Raw genomic sequence first — 8991 nt, forward strand, 5'->3', positions numbered from 1 at the left:
TACCATAACTTATTGCTCATCCTTGAATTATTAGCATCTCAGTAAATAGGATAATGTTTAGGCAAAATAAAATTGTATCACGTCCTCTCTTTTAATGTCACACAATGTATAGTCTTTCTGTAAAGCCTGTTAGTTTTGTCTTTAAAATGTACTCCAGGGTTAAGGTGAAGGGGACCAGGGTCATGTGGACCAAGCACAAAGGGTGTCACCACCGTACATGAAAGAAACTCCCCCAGTGGCAGCACCACAGCCACTTAGCGTAAGAGTCCCAGGCTCTGCCCAAGTCGGCAGCCATACTAGAGACTTTTCCAGCTCATCTACTCTCATTTACCCATTGGTTCCACCAGCCCTAACACCATTATGCTCTTCGACTCAAAGAAGCTCAAAAGGTGGCATGAATTTGAAAACATTGTAGAGGACAGGAGGCATGTCAGTGACTTGAAATTTGCACCTCTTGTTTATAAGGGGATTATTCCATGTAAGCCAAGTAATCTTAAATGTAGTGTTCTTAATTATGAAGAGAGTTATTATGTCATTGCTATAGGTTGGATGTTTCTCCACTTCAAATTTCATGTTAAAATTTGATCCCAAATGTTGGAAGTGGTGTCTAGTGGGGAGGTGTTTGAGTCATGATAGCAGACCCCTCAATATGGCTTGGTGCCATCCTACTAGTAATGAGTAAGTTTTATCCTACAAGAACTTATTGTTAAAAAGAGCCTGGCACCTTCCTTCCCTCTCTCTCCTGTTTCCTCTCTCACCATGTGACAGGACAGCTCCCCATCCCCTTATGCCATGAGTGGAGGCTTCCTGAGGCCTCACCAGAAGCACATGCTGGGACTATGCTTCTGTACAGCCTGAAGAACCCTAAGTCAAAGAAAATTCTTTTCTTCATAAATTACCCAGCCTCAGGTATTCCTTTATAGCAACACTGAGGCACTAAGACCATCATTAAACAACTTTCTAAGGAATTCCAAAGGAAGTTAGTGAGATCTTGGATCAAATGAGTCACAGACTGCGTCTGGGAGCCATTCAGGTTTTTGTCTTTTCCTTGAGCAAAATATTTAAACAGGTTTTCTCAAAGGTGTGTGTAAATGAAGGAGGTATTCAGAAACTGTAACAAGCCAACAAAGAGCATCTTGTTCTTCTGCTTAGTCATCAAAGTTACGTTGACTTTCTGATGTTGTCTTTTCTTCCACACAAGTATGATTTGTCTGTGCCGGTTATAGCAGCAGGAATGGACTTCCTGAAAATGAAACCAGTTGGTGAGCTGTGTGAATGCCAGGTGCCTTTTTCATGTGGTGCTGTTGTGGTTGCAATAAACTCCACTGGGCTCTATTCTCTGAATATGTAAAAACTATTTTAGGAAATGGTTATGTGTCTGCTAAATTTTTCCTAGAAGAGAAAAGAAGCTGCTCTGCCAAGATACTGACTCCTAGATTTAGTATTCTGAATGTTGTTATGAAGTCATTTTTTAAAAAAGTTTTTGAGACCTGCCTTATCCCAATTAGCAATAGTTATGCTAAGTTATTAGAAGAAAAAAAAAATATATATATATATATATATGTTTGTAGAGGTTGCTAAGCCATGGCAATCTGCAATTGGATTGTTGAAAGCCAGAAAGATTCTCTCTGAAATTTTTGAAACTTTCATGCACGCTTTGGAGATGCTATGTCACTTTGATCTCTGACAGCTGGGAAGATGAATCAGAGTCCATAGAACCTGGTTCTAAGATACATTCTTCAGAAGCAATCTGAGGGCGTGGATGCCTTTGTTACTGAAGCTGCCTACAAAATGCAGCTTCTGCAAATTGAAAGCCTGGTTCTGAGACCCTGGGCCTAATAGTTTCTCTTCTGCTTCAGAACTAGCCATCCATGGACACTCATGCTCCGGCGGAAAAGATTTTGCGGCTGAAAGGCTCACCCCAGGTGTTCAGAAGGTTTCCCATTTGGCCCAATAATAGACCTACCAAAGACGTGTCCAGTCCAACATACTTCTGCATTCCGACCTCACCAGCTTTGTCAAAGACCAGGTGATTCAGAAAGTGAACTCCAGAGACTCAAAAGTAGCTGATGGAGTTATTTTCCAGTAGATCACTATCCTCATTGCTTGGCTTATAGGAACCTGTTGCTCAACACTTTTGTCCATCCTTCTTTAGTAGCTATAACAGTGCAGATGACATCTGGCTTCAGGAAAGAGGATGTCTACAGTTGCTTTTTCTTCCTGTGTGATTTTTTTTTCAGAGGAGTTCATCTTCCTTCCAGGAAACACACTAAAGGACTTTGAAGAAGGCTGTTACCTGCTTTGTAAATGTGAGGAGAACATTCTAGTTACAAATAAAGGAAATATCATTTAGAATTTTTAATAGGACTCTTTACACTTTTGTGGAATGTTATCAGATAATTTGCAAATACCTCTTGAGCAAAGAAGAGAACTACTTTACTTAGAAATAGTACTTGGCTGCAGTTAGAAAATACATGTCAGCTTCTCAATCAAGGTGCCTCTCAGTGTTATGATGTATTATCTTCTGATGTGCAGAAAAATGCCTTAGCAGCTTTGTTGGTGGAGAAGAAAAGGATTAATAATGACTATATATTTAATGTGAATGAACTTGCCACAACCAAATTAGGAGAAATGTTTGGTTGTAATACTCCAGTGGGAAAACCACTCACTGCAAAACTTTAATAATCACCAAATAGTTATGAAAAACTTGGGCACATAATTACTGTCATCAAATCACTCTTATTCCAACAAACATGGAAGTAAAGCAGCAGACACATTTTCTCTTACTTTGTAAGACTTTGAGAACAGACCTCTGTGGAGAAGAAATGGTCAGTGGAATCAATGGGGAAGTAATCTTCCCTGACATGGTTATCAGGCATTTGTATCCAACTCTCCATGTGTTTAAAGAAATTTGTTTAAGTTTTGGAAACAATAAATAAATAAATAATCATATTCCAAATCTGACTACATTTCCCTGGCTCTGTACCCTACTAAAGCCACCAACATCTCCTACCTCATCCACTGACACAGCTTCCCAATATGTGTCCCTATTTCAGCTCTTGACACCAGACAGTGTCTCTTCCACTGAACAATCAGAGTTGCCACTATTTCAGTAAATTCAAATCATGTCATCACCCTGTTTAAAACCGTCCGATGCTTTCATATTCCATTTAAACTGAAATTTACTTCAATTATTCTAGCTTACATTTCTAACACGGTCTGCCTCTTCCCACTTCTCTGATTTTATCTTTGTTCATGGCCTTCTTATTTCCCTGCATCCAGTGTGGCTTGCAGTTCTTCCGAGAGCCAAAAGGTGCTTGTTTCCACTAGCGCCCCTTCATACATGTTGCTCTCTCTGCTTTGATATTTCCTATCTTTCCCCTGACTACCCTTTACAAAATAAAACACCTTTCATCTGTTACGTTCTATTTCTTTGCCTACTTATATCATTACTAATCCTTTGTCTACTTATATTATTACACTTAACCACTGCAGTTACCTTGCATTCTATTTTTTCATTAATTCTTATATTTTTTTATTTATAAGTGCAAGAATGCAAAAAACAATGTCTGCTTGGTTTCTGTTATATCTTCAGAGTATATATGGTCTAATACATACATAGATTACAATATTATTTCTGCTTTAAATAATATTGACTGTAAGACATGAATGTGCCAGGCACAGAAGTCATTCAATAGATGGCATAGTAACCAAAAATGCAACAGATATAATTTTCAGTTTCCTCTTTAACTCCACCTCTGGCTGTTTTAAAATACTTGTTTTCCAAAGTCACTGTGGTTTTTCATGCCTCCTTGTCTTTGAATAATCTTCTCCTCCAGATCAACTATGGAAAGGCATAATAGGCTATGTTCAAGATTCAAATATAGTATCTTCTCTGTGGATTATGTTTTCCTAGCCTTCTTTTCCCTTCTCCACACCCTAAGTGAGATTTCACTGGGTCTTTACAGAGAATCATGAACACATGTCTTCTTAAAAGCCCTTCATATATTATATTTCAGTGATCTCATATTTTTCTTCACTCCCTATAAACTATGAAGGTAAGTGTAATCTCTAATTTGTTACATTCAAATGAAACTTCTGACTATGACACCTCCGAACTTTGTGACTCCAGGCAATTTCTTAACTAAACCTATCTGTGCCTCAGTTTCCAAATTTATAACAACGTGGATTAGTTGCAAACACCTCATAGGGTTTTTCTGAGAATTAACTGAGAAATACATAAAGTACCCATCATTTGCTAAGCTAGACAATTAAGAATTCTCTAAAAACTATTATCACTAATTATTATTACTATTAATTCCCAAAGTTAGTATGGGGCCTTGCATACATACTGATGTTGAATAATGGTGTGATAAGGTCAAAGACAAATTGCATTGGAAAGAGTTAAACAGTGAAGAAAGACTTGATTGGCATATTAAAAATTTGCTAAGAGTACATTTCAGGTGTTATTATCACAAAAACAGAGAAAAGAAAAGAAAAGAAAAAAAGGTAATTCAGGAAAGTGTTGGATCATTTCCCTTACTGTAATAATCATTTCACTATGCATATGTATATCAAAACACCATGGTGTACATCTTACATATGTACAATGTTTTTCTTCAGAAAAAGAGTCTTGCAAGGGAAAAGAGACTGAACTGAATTTCGCTAAAACAAAAGACAGGAGAATTTTTAAGCACTGGAATGAGCTAGTGGAAAAACTGGAGGACATTAGGGAGAGAGGTTGGTCAATGTGTTGAGGCCATCTCTGTTTGCTAATTGGCACTTACTGAAGTTAGGCTCCTGCTCTCCTACAGAAACTGAAAGACGGGGGTACTATCTTCCTTGATAATACATTTCAAGAGATGGCTCTCGGGTTCTTGAGAAAGATATTTCTGGGTTTGAAACCTGGCAAAAGGCTAAAATATTTTACATCTCAAAGGGGCAGAGAAATAATTTGCAATAGAGTTTTCTAAAGTGAGTGCTCTAAGAAAAGGAAGATAACGGGCTATAATTAGGAAGAAAACTGCCTAAGATTGAGTCAAGTGAAAGAGATCATTAAGGCCATCTTGATCACTGAATCTATAAAGGTTCTGATCTCATGTGTTAAATGAGTCAATCTAATCATGGTACAGCTAATCACTGCATTATCATAATAATATGTAGCTAATGCTATTTGGGGTAGGTATTAGTGATGTTCACCAAATATGTCCAGCTCTGCCTTGGGATATGTAGCAGGATGTCACTTCCCATTCCCCTTAGAAATGATGGGAACTATGTGAATGGTTTTGTGTGATACATTGTGGAAGAAACATCATTACTCACTGCTGGGCTGGAAGTTTTAACTGTTAGTATACTAATCCCCACTAAGGCAACTGTAATGTTTGAAGCGGGGCTGCTTAGTCAGCCTGATTTCCAGATGGAGAAGCTGTGAAGCTGAGTGCAAACCAACCTCAATGGACTGTGGAATGAAAAGAAATAACCCTTTGTTGCTGGAAGATACTAATATTGGGGTATGGTATGTTGTTTTAGCATGCCCTAGAAATCTCCTTTATAAGTATCTCAACTGATTTCAATCAGGAAAACAATACAGAAAAATAAAATTATTGTAAGTTTCAGAATTATCCACCAAAACCAAGTGATAACATAGGAATAGGCCCCAACTCATGAAAAATATTTTGTGTGGGAAGGCCATGGTGGGCAGGAGATGTGTGCTTGAAATATTGGTCCCTCTTCTATTATTAAAAGACATTTATTTTTCCTTGTTCATTTTTGAAAGAAATATGAGCCATCAATTTTCTTTTATTTCAAGATCCTATAGATTTTCTATAAATCCACAGCAATGAAAACATTTATATATCATTATTACAAATTCCACTGGGAACTCCTCCTCTCTCTTTCATACACCTTCTCAATTTCATTACATAATTAAAATGGGAAGGTTGCCTTGAGGGAATAATAAAATATGCTAGGATATACCACCTCTTAGGTAAATATGTAGACAGTGTATTTTTACTGAATATTTTAGATTACTTTAAGCTTGCTTTTAGAAGTATACCTAATGACCTGACATAGACAATTACCTAAACTTGTGCATTAATACACTTTGAATGGTAATTATATTTTAATTAAAATGCCAAAGTGATCCAAAGGTGAAGAATAAGCTATTTACTGTGTGGAGTCTGAACAATGAAATAAATGGGAAAAGAACTTAAGTCTTTATGATTTTTTTTAATGCGGAAAAAGTGATATGGAGAGCAATTATTATCTTTTTTTCCAAAATACAGTAATGCATAAATAGAAGCAAATTAAATCTACCACTCAGCAAATTTCATTTGCCATGGGGAGATTAATATGAAAAGGGCCTCTGAATTTTTATCAGAGCAGAAAACTTAATAGGATATTTCAAAAATTCAGCTCTGGCCGGCTTGAGAATAGATAATGGAATTCTTGCAGCTTAAATCTTGAGGTCACTATTTCAAAAATGCCCCAAGTTGGCAGTAACTAAAAGGCATTACTATCTGATGGCACTGCAGTGCCTATGTGAAATGAATTATTGGTTTCACTCTGATGGTTACGAGATAGGGATCTCATATCATCCCAACAACTGAAGCTAATTGGCCCAATTGCTGGTATTTCAAGGAGGCATCCAACAATTGAAAATTGGAATTACATCCCCTCTCTGTACTTGGTTGCTTTCCTATGATGGGCATGACAGGTGTGACGTTTATCTGGGCCTATCTTGGACTTTGATGTAAATAAATCAAAAATTCATTCTGGCAGCTCAAGCTTTTGCCCTACAGGGTCCTGGAGATCTGGCTTATTAATTGGTAGACAGTGTGCCTTGTCCCATTTGCCAGAAAGGAAGCCTTTACAAATGAGATGGTGATGTTAGAGGGCCCCGAGCTCCATGGATAAAGAACTTTCTCTAGGCTAGAGGGATTCTGGGAAGGTCAATATGGCTGCCTACTTTCCTATGGCCCAGTTTGTATTAATGCTAAACTGATTATTAGCATTTAAGATTGGTATAGTGGGAAGAGAAATTTGAGTCCAATAGATGTGTGAGTTAAGGACAAATACTAACCTTTATACTGTGTGCAAGGTAAGACAGTGGATATATAAAACAGACAGCCTGGGTTCAAATACTGATCCCATCAAGAAATAATTCTGTGTTGGGTGCGTAGTTTATCCCCCCAAAGCCTCAATTCCTTAGTCCCCTTATATGACTGTTGTGAGATTAAAAGAGATAATGAGCACAGGAAAGAGTCTGGCATAGTGTCAAAGAATAATAACAAATAATAAATGCCAATTGTGTTAACATTCCTATTTAAGAAATGGTAGTAGAGTAACAGTAGTTATTATATTATCAACACTATCTTGCAAAAACTGCCTCCTAGGCTTGTGTTGAAGATCAAATAACATACAAAGATGCAAAAACTTAGAAATGCCATGCAAATTAAAGGTGTTAATAATTATAATCATATCTAGTTTATTTTTAATTTTTTATATTATTGTGTTTATTTCTCAAATACACCTGATTCACAGTCTAAGCACGGAGTAAAGCTGAAACAAATAGTCAAAAGAATAAATAGGGGCTTGCAGGAAATCTTTGGGAAACATCAGACCTATCACTGCCTGAAGCAGGTTCCCTCATGCTGCGGGCTAGCAGGACTGCCAGGTCACCAAGCATTCTTTGTACATCCTGTTTATTGGAGCCAGTAGGTATTAAATTATTTCATCAAGCAGTCCTGTAACTTTGCAGCTCCCTGGTGGGTCTTCTAATCTCAGATTATGTTCACCCATCAAGCTATGATTGCTGGAAGGGTTATTACGATTTCTCATTATGCTATCTCCTGAGTCCTCTTTTTTCCTTTTGTTAAAATTGTTCCACTAAGAATATTTTTTTAACTCAAATTGAATTTTCTTTCAGACTCCCACTTGATATCATTGGGTTCCAGGTTCCTAAAGATTTCTTAAAAATTTTAAGGGAAAACAAAATATGTAGGTTTAGTAAGATTTATTTCTTTTCTTGGGAAAATAACTTCACTTTTTTTCCTACCCATTCTGTGTACATTAATCAAAGAACTAGGCCAGGTCCTACAGATGCTGTGTGTGTATGTGTGTGTGTGTTTGTGTGTGTGTGTGTATTGTGTAGTAGGAAATAAGGATCTGCCTCAATGTATTATGTTGACCTAAATTCATCATGTCTTTTGCAAAGATGACATTAAAATTAACAGGCTATTTTTTTCCCTGTTGAACATAAGCCTCTGTTTCACTGGTCTTCTGCACCCTTGCTCTCAGTCTTGGTCCTCCTTTTTTTACTTTTATTGATTGGCCTTCTTAATATATGGCCATTTACCATGCACTGTGGAAGCGAATTATACATGAAAACTCAGAAACAATATATCAATGGTACATTCTGCACTGAGTGACTCATGCATTGAGTCTTCCTTAGTCACACATAAGAGTTGAGCTCCCTACCTGGTATTTTATGTCTGAAAATACTCTACCAGTATCTCTCATTAGATGTTATTTTGGCCTTCTGTATATTCCCAAATCTTGCCAACTACAATCAAGTCTTGATCACAGAATAATACTTAACTGTCCCCATTCACCCGTCTTCAAGATTCATCTATTTTATACACTTAAAAACTGACCCATTCCAAAAATAGACCACGTTTCATAAATTCCATATCAGGAGAATCACAGACTCTTCTGCTTCCATATGTAAAAGGATACAAGGTATTGGAATTTCTATAACATTCTTATGAGTGATATGACCAATGATTGAGGATAGGAAATTAAAACCTTCCCCCCAAATTTGGGATTTGTAATTTCTATAACAAGTTGGCCTAGAATGTACAATATATGTGTATACATATATCTATATGTATACACACACACATACTATATATATACATATATATACACGTATATATATATATATATATATATATATATATATAACATTCTCACTAAGGATAAAACATAGTA

At 36.7% G+C, this 8991-nt stretch overlaps 1 pseudogene; it reads left to right on the top strand.

Annotated features, from left to right (window-relative positions):
- The first annotated feature begins 360 nt into the window (after positions 1-360).
- Positions 361-2682, top strand: LOC129492606 (dihydroxyacetone phosphate acyltransferase-like; annotated as a pseudogene).
- Positions 2683-8991: the final 6309 nt, after the last annotated feature.

The sequence above is a fragment of the Symphalangus syndactylus genome, chromosome 11 (genome assembly GCF_028878055.3).
Source record: "Symphalangus syndactylus isolate Jambi chromosome 11, NHGRI_mSymSyn1-v2.1_pri, whole genome shotgun sequence".
NCBI lineage: Eukaryota > Metazoa > Chordata > Mammalia > Primates > Hylobatidae > Symphalangus > Symphalangus syndactylus.